The sequence below is a fragment of the Loxodonta africana genome, chromosome 12 (assembly GCF_030014295.1).
Source record: "Loxodonta africana isolate mLoxAfr1 chromosome 12, mLoxAfr1.hap2, whole genome shotgun sequence".
Classification (NCBI taxonomy): domain Eukaryota; kingdom Metazoa; phylum Chordata; class Mammalia; order Proboscidea; family Elephantidae; genus Loxodonta; species Loxodonta africana.
Genome location: NC_087353.1, coordinates 5,843,626 through 5,854,249, shown reverse-complemented (window position 1 = coordinate 5,854,249; position 10,624 = coordinate 5,843,626).

The window sequence follows — 10,624 nt, the reverse complement described above, 5'->3', positions numbered from 1 at the left end:
GTCAGGGCAAGGCACTCAAGTAAGACCTCACGACCTTCACTGAGAAGCGGAGAGTCAGAATCAGCGGTGACAATGTTAGAGTCCCAGGCGGTAGACTTCAGGCTTTTTACCTTTTATGAAAGGTTCTTGGGAAGAATACTGACCGTGGCTAGAACTTGGCAGAGGTCCCTCATAACCAGGGTCCGAGGCTGGCGGCGGTTGACAGAGAGTCTTAGTCTCTGGTGGGGTCTCCTCTTGAAAGCATGTCAGAGTCTAAGTAGGAGGGTCCCTTTCCTCTTCTCTTCTCTCAATCCAAACCCCATTGCCGTTGAGTCGATTCCAACTCATAGCGACCCTATAGGACAGAGTAGAACTGCCCCATAGAGTTTCCAAGGAGTGCCTGGCGGATTTGAACTGCCCACCTTTTGGTTAGCAGACGTAGCTCCTAACCACTACGCCACCAGGGTTTCCCTCTTCTCTCAAAGCAGGAGCCAAAATCCAGCATATGGATGTGAATTTTTAACTCGGGCCTTACTTGATAAGGGCTACATGACGTCAAGTTTAACAAAGACTAGTATGTCACCATTTTTCCTTCAAAGTTGAAGACTATGGGGTTGTTTATGACTTACCTGGTGTCTCAAGGCCACCTTACAGAGAGATAATTTTATGTCGTAATTCCTTTATCATGTCATGTATGCAACAAGCCAACTCAGGGAGATTTCTATCATTATGTACACAACAAGCTAATTTAGGAAGGTTTAACTATGTTACATCATTATGACATACTTTAAATTTTCCTAATTTAGAAATCTAGGTATGAGTTATACTTTATCATAGTATGTGTCTAGAGGTGGTTTACCACATTCTTCTATTTATCAATTTCTAAAATTTAGGTGTTTTCTAAATAACTTTCTGATGACTTACAGTTTCTAACACTATGCTTTCTGGTTAGAGTGTGTCACAGAAGCGTATATACCTCCAACTTCTTACTATGAATGAGTTGAACATACGTAGTTTGAAAACCTAACTGTTGAGTTATGAAAGCGTATGTGATTTGAGGACATTATGTGAGCATACATAACGAGGCTAAATGTCAGTTGTCAAGTTATTTTCTTTCAGCAATGTTTCTCTGTATTCATTTTCTTTTTGGCAAATAGAACAGGCCAAGGAAGTCGAGTGATACAAGAAAAATGGGAGAGAATGTATTCTTTTGTGGAAGAGAGGACTGTCTACCCTCGTCCCACATCTGTGTCACCTGCCTGGCTCTTGAAGACAGTTGGGCTTGTCCCCCCTCCTTTTTTTTTACTTAGCACCAAGCCAGTTGCTCTTTTCAGTATCTGGCTTAGTCATCTAGTGCTGCTATAACAGAAATACCACAAGAGGATGGCTTTAACAAACATTTATTCTCTCACAGTCTAGTGGGTTAGAAGTCCAAATTCAGGGTGCCAGCTCCAGGGGAAGGCTTTCTCTCTGTGAGCTCTGGAGGAAGGTCCTTGTCATCAGTCTTCCCCTGGTCTAGGAGCTTCTCAGTGCAGGGACCCCAGGTCCAGAGGACACGCTGGTTTCCTGGCTCTCGTTTCTGGTGGTATGAGGTCCCCCTGTCTCTCTGCTGGCGTCTCTCTTTTATATCGCAAAAGAGATTGACTCAAGATACAACCTAATCTTGTGAACTGTGTCCTGCCTCTAATCCTGCCTCCTTAGCATCATAGAAGTTAGAATTTATAACACACAGGAAAATCACATCAGATCACAAAATGGAGGACAACCACACAGTACTGGGAATCATGGCCTAGACAAGTTGACACACATGTTTGGGGGGACAGAACTCAATCCATAACCATATCCCACAGTTTTCTCAAAGTATTGCTGGACTTGCTATAACATAGTTGGTGTTTAGTGTTCACTTTTTTTCTAGGCACTCTGCTAAATAAATAGTGATTTCCTATTTTCTTCACACAAACAACTTTATGAAGTAGGTAGTATTGGCTTCCATTTTACAGCTGGGGAGCCTCGAGGCTCAGGTTGCTACTTGGCCTAATGTCACAGAGCTAATAACTGGTTGTGCCTATGTGCTTGCCCTTTTAAACACACATTTCATACAGAATATAATAAAAAAAGATCCTCCCCAGGTGAATTCAGTTGTGTCCTTGTGTAGCTAGAATATAAACTCCATGAGAGCAGGGATGTTTATGTGTTTTGTTCACTGACGCATTCGAAGCCCCTGCAGTGCCTGGCGTATGACAGCTGCTCAGTAATAACGTTGAACGGATCAGTGACCGTGTCAGTATCTACCAAGCAGGGTCCTGTCAGAAAACAGATGGCAAATTCAAAAGGGGGTGATCGAGGAGCAGAAGAGCAGTTATTGAAGCGTATATCTACCAAGATTCCAGCAGAGTTAAACTGAGAAGATACTACCCACCTTGGATCAAGGGTTATCTGTGTCTGACAGAGAAATGGAGCCACTGACATCCTGTGGCCCAGCAGGAAGTGGGTTGAAGGAATAAGCTCCCATTTCTTATCTGGCTCTGGAAGCCAGTGGGCGCAGAAGCCTGCTGATGCAGCCCTCAAAGTATTGGGTGGTATATTAAAATTCTCTGTTAAATATGTCCTACATGTTGAAAAGTCTTTGTTTTATTCTGTTGTATGGACCCTAACACACAGAGAAATGGAGACGGCTGTGTATTTCTCTCACACAGTCGCAGATTTCACGTTGTCTCAGACATCTGACTATTCACCAAGCACATCAGATGTTCCGGGATTCGTTTCTGTGATGTGTTATCACACAGTGGTTGTATTCAGTAGCCTCCTGCTCAAAGGTAGTGGCACAAAGCTAGAAGACTTCCACTTGAAACACATCCGGATCCTGGCGAATGCCCCACTAATTGCGACTTTAGCAATAAAGACTAATCGTTCTCTCAAGAGACAAATGCAAGGCTGGGTGGTTCCAGGACTGACTGTGATCTCCTCATCCTAATCCACACAGGTGTCCCCACACGGGATAGGTGGTTCCAGGGCTGACTGTGATCTCATCCTAATCCACACAGGCGTCCCCACGTGGGATAGGTGGTTCAGGGCTGACTCTTCCATCTCCTCACTCTAATCCACACAGGCGTCCCCACACAGGGGATAGGTGGTTCCAGGCCTGACTCTTTCATCTCCTCACCTTAATCCACACAGGTGTCCCCACACAGAGGATAGGTGGTTCAGGGCTGACTCTTCATCTCCTCACCCTAATCCACACAGGCGTCCCCACAGAGGATAGGTGGTTCCAGGGCTGACTCTTTGTCTCCTCACCCTAATCCACACAGGGGATAGGTGGTTCCAGGGCTGACTGTGATCTCCTCACCCTAATCCACACAGGCGTCCCCACACAGGGGATAGGTGGCTCCAGGGTTGACTCTTCATTTCCTCACCCTAATCCACACAGGCATCCCCACAGAGAATAGGTGGTTCAGGGTTGACTGTTTCCATCTCCGCACCCTAATCCACACAGGCATCCCCACACAGGAGATAGGTGGTTCAGGGCTGACTCTTCCATCTCCTCACTCTAATCCACACAGGCGTCCCCACACAGGGGATAGGTGGTTCAGGGCTGACTCTTCCATCTCCTCACCCTAATCCACACAGGTGTCCCCACACAGGATAGGTGGTTCCAGGGCTGACTCTTCCATCTCCTCACCCTAATCCACACAGGCGTCCCCGCACAAGATAGGTGGTTCAGGGCTGACTCTTCATCTCCTCACCCTAATCCACACAGGCGTCCCCACACAAGATAGGTGGTTCCAGGGCTGACTCTTCCATCTCCTCACCCTAATCCACACAGGTGTCCCCACAGAGGGGATAGGTGGTTCCAGGGCTGACTCTTCCATCTGCTCACCCTAACCCACACAGGCATCCCCACAGAGAAAAGGTGGTTCAGGGCTGACTCTTCATCTCTTCACCCTAATCCATGCAGGCGTCCCCACACAGGAAGGAAAGGGCAGGGTCAGAAGAAGCCTTTCACTTTGCAGGGCTCCGTCTACAGTTTGTGAGGGAAGCTCCCAGGAGAGGCCCGTTATATCTCAGACAGACCTTCCTGGAAATCAGTGGCAAAGGGGAATGGGATTACTTTAAACTCGGTTTAGACGGATCATGTTCATCCCCTCGGCTGGGTTGGAACCTCCGATCTCTGGAATCAAAACCGAGAGAAGCTCTGGGCTGAGCGTGTAGCATTAACTTCCAGCCAAAGGTGCTATGACAAGGACCCTCCCAGTCAGGAAGCTGCTGACTCCATTTTCAGGGTTCCCAAATCAGGCTGCCTGCTTCATGACTTACTCTGCAAATTGGATGCTTCACGCCCTAGTTTTGTCAGTTCCGACTTCAATCCATTTGAGCTTGTCTGACAGGCAGGAGCTGAGACATCTCAAACCCTAGCTACAAAGGCATCTGGGAAATGTCATTTGTAGCTTTTGAGCCTCTGCCCTAAGGAAGTTCCTGCGTCTGTCACAGATCCATTTCTAGTTGTCAGAGTAATTATTTCAGCTTAGCTAAAAATAAAAGAGACCTATGTTTTTCATGAATTCGTGTTGATGCTTTCACTTTGCTGTTGTTGTTAGTCATCGTCAGTTGATTCCGGCTCATGGTGACCCCATGTGTGCAAAGTAGAACTGCTCTGTAGTGTTTTCAAGGTGGCGGCCTTTTGGAAGCAGAACACCAGGCCTGTCTTCCAAGGTGCTTCTGATTTTGGCTAGTAATTGGAGCACTAAACTGTTTGCACCACCAAGGGACTCTACTAAATGTCTTTTTACTTTGCTCCAATGTGACCGAACCAAAACCATTGTTGTCGAGTGGATTTCTACTCATAGCAATCCTATAGGACAGAGTAGAACTGCACAGTAAGGTTTCCAAGGTTGTAAATCTTTACAGAAGCAGGCTGCCACATTTTTTCTGAGCAACTGGTGGGTTTGAACCACCAACCTTTTGGTAAGCAGCCAACCACTTAAGCACTGTGCCACCAAGTCTCTTTGCTCTAATGTGAGAGCTTATTAATTCAGTATTTTTTTTCCTGTTGACTAAATCTTCCCTTTTTTTCGGTAACTATACTATGTTATGTATTGTTTTACCTTATTATGTTTAGAATACACTGTTGTGGAAAATTCAGAAATCTCTTTTCTCTTTTTGCAATTGACTTGGTACCCAGTGATTTGGAATAAACTCTAAAGTATTCAGGCTTTCAACATTGCCGGAACACCAGCCATCTGAGAAGAAAAAGAAATCACAGCCTTCCTTTCAGGAGAACACAACCAAGAATCCCAAAGCACAAGTTACGTGATTTCCCAGTGACTGTTCCGACAATAACAAAATGATAAAAACAAAATACAGAATTCTCTTTCTACATTTGGAGCCCTACTATGTGAATTTATTTATTTTCTCAATTTGTATCTTTTACTATTGTAAATGACTTGTTGCATTGGACAAATCTGCAGCAAAAGATCTCTTTAAAGTGTTAAAAAGCAAAGATGTCACTTTGAGGACTAAGGTGTGCCTGACCCAAGCCATGGTGTTTTCACTTACATCATAGGCATGTCAAAGCTAGACAATGAATAACGAAGACCAAAGAATTGATGCCTTTGAATTATGGTGTTGGTGAAGAATATTGAATATACCATGGACTGCCAAAAGAATGAGCAAATCTGTCTTGGAAGAAATGCAGCCAGAATGTTCCTTAGAAGCAATGATGGCAAGGCTTAGTCTCACATACTTTGGACATGTTATCAGGAGGTACCAGTCCCTGGAGAAGGACGTGCTTGGTACAGTAGAGGGTCAAAATAAAAGAGGAAGATCCTCAACAAGATGGATTGACACAGTGGCTGCAACAGTGGGCTCAAGCATAATGATTGTGAGGATGGCGCAGGACCAGGCAGAGTTTCCTTCTGTTGTACATAGGGTCACTGAGTCGGAGCTGACTTGGTGGCACCTGACAAACAACATTGTTATATATTTGGCAATTTCAGTGTTAAACTCCAATTTATCAGAAGCTTTGTGCTTCTTATTCAGTGTTTTATAATTGCAACCCCCCAAACCATTCAAAAGGTTCCAAAAATTAAACCAAAGTTAAAATCCTCAATTATGAAAGCAATATATCAAGTCTTTCAATCTAACAATTCTCTGCCATTGTTGTTGTTGTTGTTGACACAGCCACTGTGTCAATCCATTTCATTGAGGTTATTCTTTTTCGCCTCCCCTCTACTTTACCAAGTATGATGTCCTTCTCCAGAGGCTGGTCCTTTCTGATAACATGGAAACATGCCACCCTGTGCCTGTCAATTTGTCGAACTGTGGTGGCTTGTGCATTGCTTGTGTCTGGAAGCTTTGCCACTGCTATTTCAAGTACCAGCAGGGTCACCCTTGGTGGACAGGTTTCAGCGGAGCTTCCAGACTAAGACTAGGAAGAAGGTCCTGGTAGGCTACTTCTGAAAAAATGGATTATTGTGCAGCAGTAAAGAGAAATGAAGTCCTGATGTATGCCACAACCTGGATGAATCTTGCAATCATTATGCTGAGCGAAATAAGTCAGTCAAAAAAGGACAACTACTGTATTATCTCACTTATATGAAATAAGCAAATATATAGAAACCAAAGATTATTAATGGTTGTCAGAGGTGGGGGGGTGGGGGAAGGGAGAAGCTTTTGTTTGGCGGGGGCATTGGGTTTGTGTTAATGGTGGTGGAATGTTTTGGATAAGGATAGGGAAAATGGTGGCACAACATAAAAAAGGTTATCAATGTCATTGAGTTATAAATGTGGTAGATGTATTGGTGCGTATGTTTTCACCACAATAAAAAAAGGAAGAGGGGGAAAAAAAGAATTTTGACATTAAAAATTCAAATTGAATCCCGCATCCTTCTTGGTCACTTCTTGAGAGTCAGTGAAATAAGAGCTTTTCCTTTCCTTTGTTTGTAGCCTTCAAATGAGAGGACTGAGTTACTTGTGCTTCTCAGTTCTTGTACACTATGGTCATTGGTCAGGGAAAACCTCTTCTTTGATCTTGCAATCTATTCCATTTTAACCCATCCCTGCTCCCATTCTTGATCCTCCATCTTTCTATGGAATTGGATGTATATGCTTTTGTCCTAATTTGGGTTCTGTCCAAAGCAAAGAAGTGAGGATAAGTAGGATATTTGGATGGTGCAGGAAATATCAAAAGGGAAGTGAGGAAATGCGACAGGAGAGGCAAGGCAGCCAATAAAGGATATATCATGAAGCCTACTCCAATGTAGGCAAGTGGAGCTCAATCCCACAGGACAACATGGGACATATGCTTCTGAGTTATCTCACCCGGAACAAACCAGCTTTATACACCAAAGTATTCTTCAGGAATTGGCTGAGGTCCGCTCCTGGGACTTTTCATCCCCAGCACTTCCGCCTACCCTGCCCAAGGGATGAGAGGCTTGAAGAAGGCCTGCAGGCAAGGAGATGCAGGTAACGACAGCAGGAAGTTGTCTGAGAGCATAGACATGATAAGACCTAAGATATGGGCAGCACGCCTGCAGTGTTTCCTACACGTTTTATTTGAACATGTTCTTGTAATAAGGGAGTCCCTGAGCTGGTGTGACTGGACACCAACAGGTTTTGGGTGGTGCAAACAGCTAAAGCTCTCAGCTGTGAACTGAAAGTGTGGAGATTTGCATCCGCCTAGAGGCGACTTGAAGAAAGGCCTGACAATCTACTTTTGAAAAACTAGCCATTGAAAACCCTTTGGAGCACAGTTCTACCCTGACACATATGGGGTCTCTAGGACTTGGAATAGACTTGATGGCGATGGACTTTTTCTTGTAATAACACACATTTTTGTCAATTTATATAAATCATATTGTGTTTTGGATATTGTTTATTTTTCCCCTCAGTACTTTTTTTTTTTAAAGACCTATCCACTTAGATGTGAATACACCCTCTCTATTGTTTCTAAATCCTGCATCGTGGGGAATCCACATTGTACCCATCCACTTCTCCAGTTTTGCGCACCCAGATGGCGTTCAGCTCTACATTATCACAAACAGTGCCATGATGAACATCTGCGCACTCGGCCCCTTAGGGGCCCTTGGGATAATTGCTTTGGGATAATTGCCAGGAGTGGAATTGCAGGGTCAATGGGTCAATGGTTAGCATATACTTAATTTTACTGAGCTCTGCCAGATGGCCCACAAGAATGGCTACATTGATAAGCTCGCTTTCTGGCCAATAATTGACATTTTTCAGCTTTCTGAATTTTGACATTCTAATTAGAGAGTGAAAATAGATGTCTCATTATTTAAATTTGCCTTTCTCTGCATTATGGATTGAATTGTGTCCCTCAAAAACATGTGTTGAAATCCAAACCCTTGGTGTCTGTGATTGTGACCCTCTGTTTTACCAAGCATGATGTTTTCTCCAGTGATTGGTCCCTCCTGATGACATGTCCTAACTGAGAAAAGGTCTCGCTATCCTTCTAAGGAGCATTCTAGCTATTCTTCCTCCAAGACAGATTTTTTTCGTTCTTCTGGCAGTCCGTGGCATATTCAATATTCTTTGCCAACACCACAGTTTTTTTTTTTAAGTTTATTTTTTATTAATGTCCTTTAAGTGAAAGTTTACAAATCAAGTCAGTCTCTCATACAGAAATTTATATACACCTTGTTATATACTCCTAATTGCTCTCCCTCTAGTGAGACAGCCCACTCTTTCCCTCCACTCTCTCTTTTTGTGTCCATTCCACCAGCTTCTGACCCCCTCTACCCTCTCATCTCCCCTCCAGATAGGAGATGCCAACATAGTCTCAAGTGTCTACTCTATTCAAAAAGTGCATTCTTCACCACCATCTTTTTCTATCTCATTGTCCAGTCCAATCCCTGTCTGAAGAGTTGGCTTTGGGAATGGTTCCTGTCTTGAGCTAACCGAAGGTCTGGGGGCCATGACCATCGGGGTCCTTCTAGTCTCAATCAGACCATTAAGTCTGGTCTTTTTATGAGAATCTTGGATCTCTATCCCACTGCTGTCCTGCTCCCTCAGGGATTCTCTATTGCGTTCCCTGTCAGGGCAGTCATCGGTTGTGGCCAGGCACCATCTAGTTCTTCTGGTCTCAGGCTGATATAGTCTCAGGTTTATGTGCCCCTTTCTGTCTCTTGGGCTCATAATTACCGTGTCTCTTTGGTGTTCTTCATTCTCCTTTGCTCCTGGTGGGTTGAGACCAACTGATACATCTTAGATGGCTGCTTGCTAGCGCTTAAGACCTCAGATGCCACTCTCCAAAGTGGGCTGCAGAATGTTTTCTTAATAGATTTTATTATGCCAGTTGACTTAGATGTGCCCTGAAACCATGTTCCCCAAACTCTCGCCCCTGCTACGCTGGCCTTTGAAGCATTCAGTTTATTCAGGAAAATTCTATGCTTTTGGTTTAGTCCAGTGGTGCTGACCTCTCCTGTATTGTGTGTTGTCTTTCCCTTCACCTGAAGTAGTTCTTTTTTTTATTATTATTAACTTTTATTGAGCTTCAAGTGAACGTTTACAAATCAAGTCAGACTGTCACATATAAGTTTATATACACCTTACTCCGTACTCCCACTCGCTCTCCCTCTAATGAGTCAGCCCTTCCAGTCTCTCCTTTCGTGACAATTTTGCCAGCTTCCAACTCTCTCTATCCTCCCATCCCCCCTCCAGACAGGAGATGCCAACACAGTCTCAAGTGTCCACCTGATATAATTAGCTCACGCTTCATCAGCATCTCTCTCCTACCCACTGTCCAGTCCCTTTCGTGTCTGATGAGTTGTCTTCGGGAATGGTTCCCGTCCTGGGCCAACAGAAGGTTTGGGGACCGTGACCACCAGGATTCCTCTAGTCTCAGTCAGACCACTAAGTATGGTCTTTTTATGAGAATTTGGGGTCTGCATCCCACTGATCTCCTGCTCCCTCAGGGGTTCTCTGTTGTGCTCCCTGTCAGGGCAGTCATCGATTGTGGCTGGGCACCATCTAGTTCTTCTGGTCTCAGGATGATGTAGGTCTCTGGTTCATGTGGCCCTTTCTGTCTCTTGGGCTCTTAGTTATCATGTGACCTTGGTGTTCTTCATTCTCCTTTGATCCAGGTGGGTTGAGACCAATTGATGCATCTTAGATGGCCGCTTGTTAGCATTTTAAGACCCCAGACGCCGCCTTTCAAAGTGGGATGCAGAATGTTTTCATAATAAAATTATTTTGCTAATTGGCTTAGAAGTCCCCTTAAACCATGTTCCCCAGCCCCCTGCCCTTGCTCCGCTGACCTTTGAAGCATTCAGTTTACCCCGGAGACTTCTTTGCTTTTGGTCCAGTCCAGTTGAGCTGACCTTCCATGTATTGAGTATTGTCCTTCCCTTCACCTAAAGCAGTTCTTATCTACTAACTAATCAGTAAAAAACCCTCTCCCACCCTCCCTCCCTCCCCTCCTCGTAACCACAAAAGTATGTGTTCTTCTCAGTTTATACTGTTTCTCAAGATCTTATAAGAGTGGTCTTATACAACATTTGTCCTTTTGCCTCTGACTCATTTCGCTGTTTTGCCCACTGCAATGCGTTTGATTTCTTGACTGCTGCTTCCATGGGCTTCAATAGGGATTTGATAGAGTATATTAACTGGGTTTGCAATGACCCGAGATCTC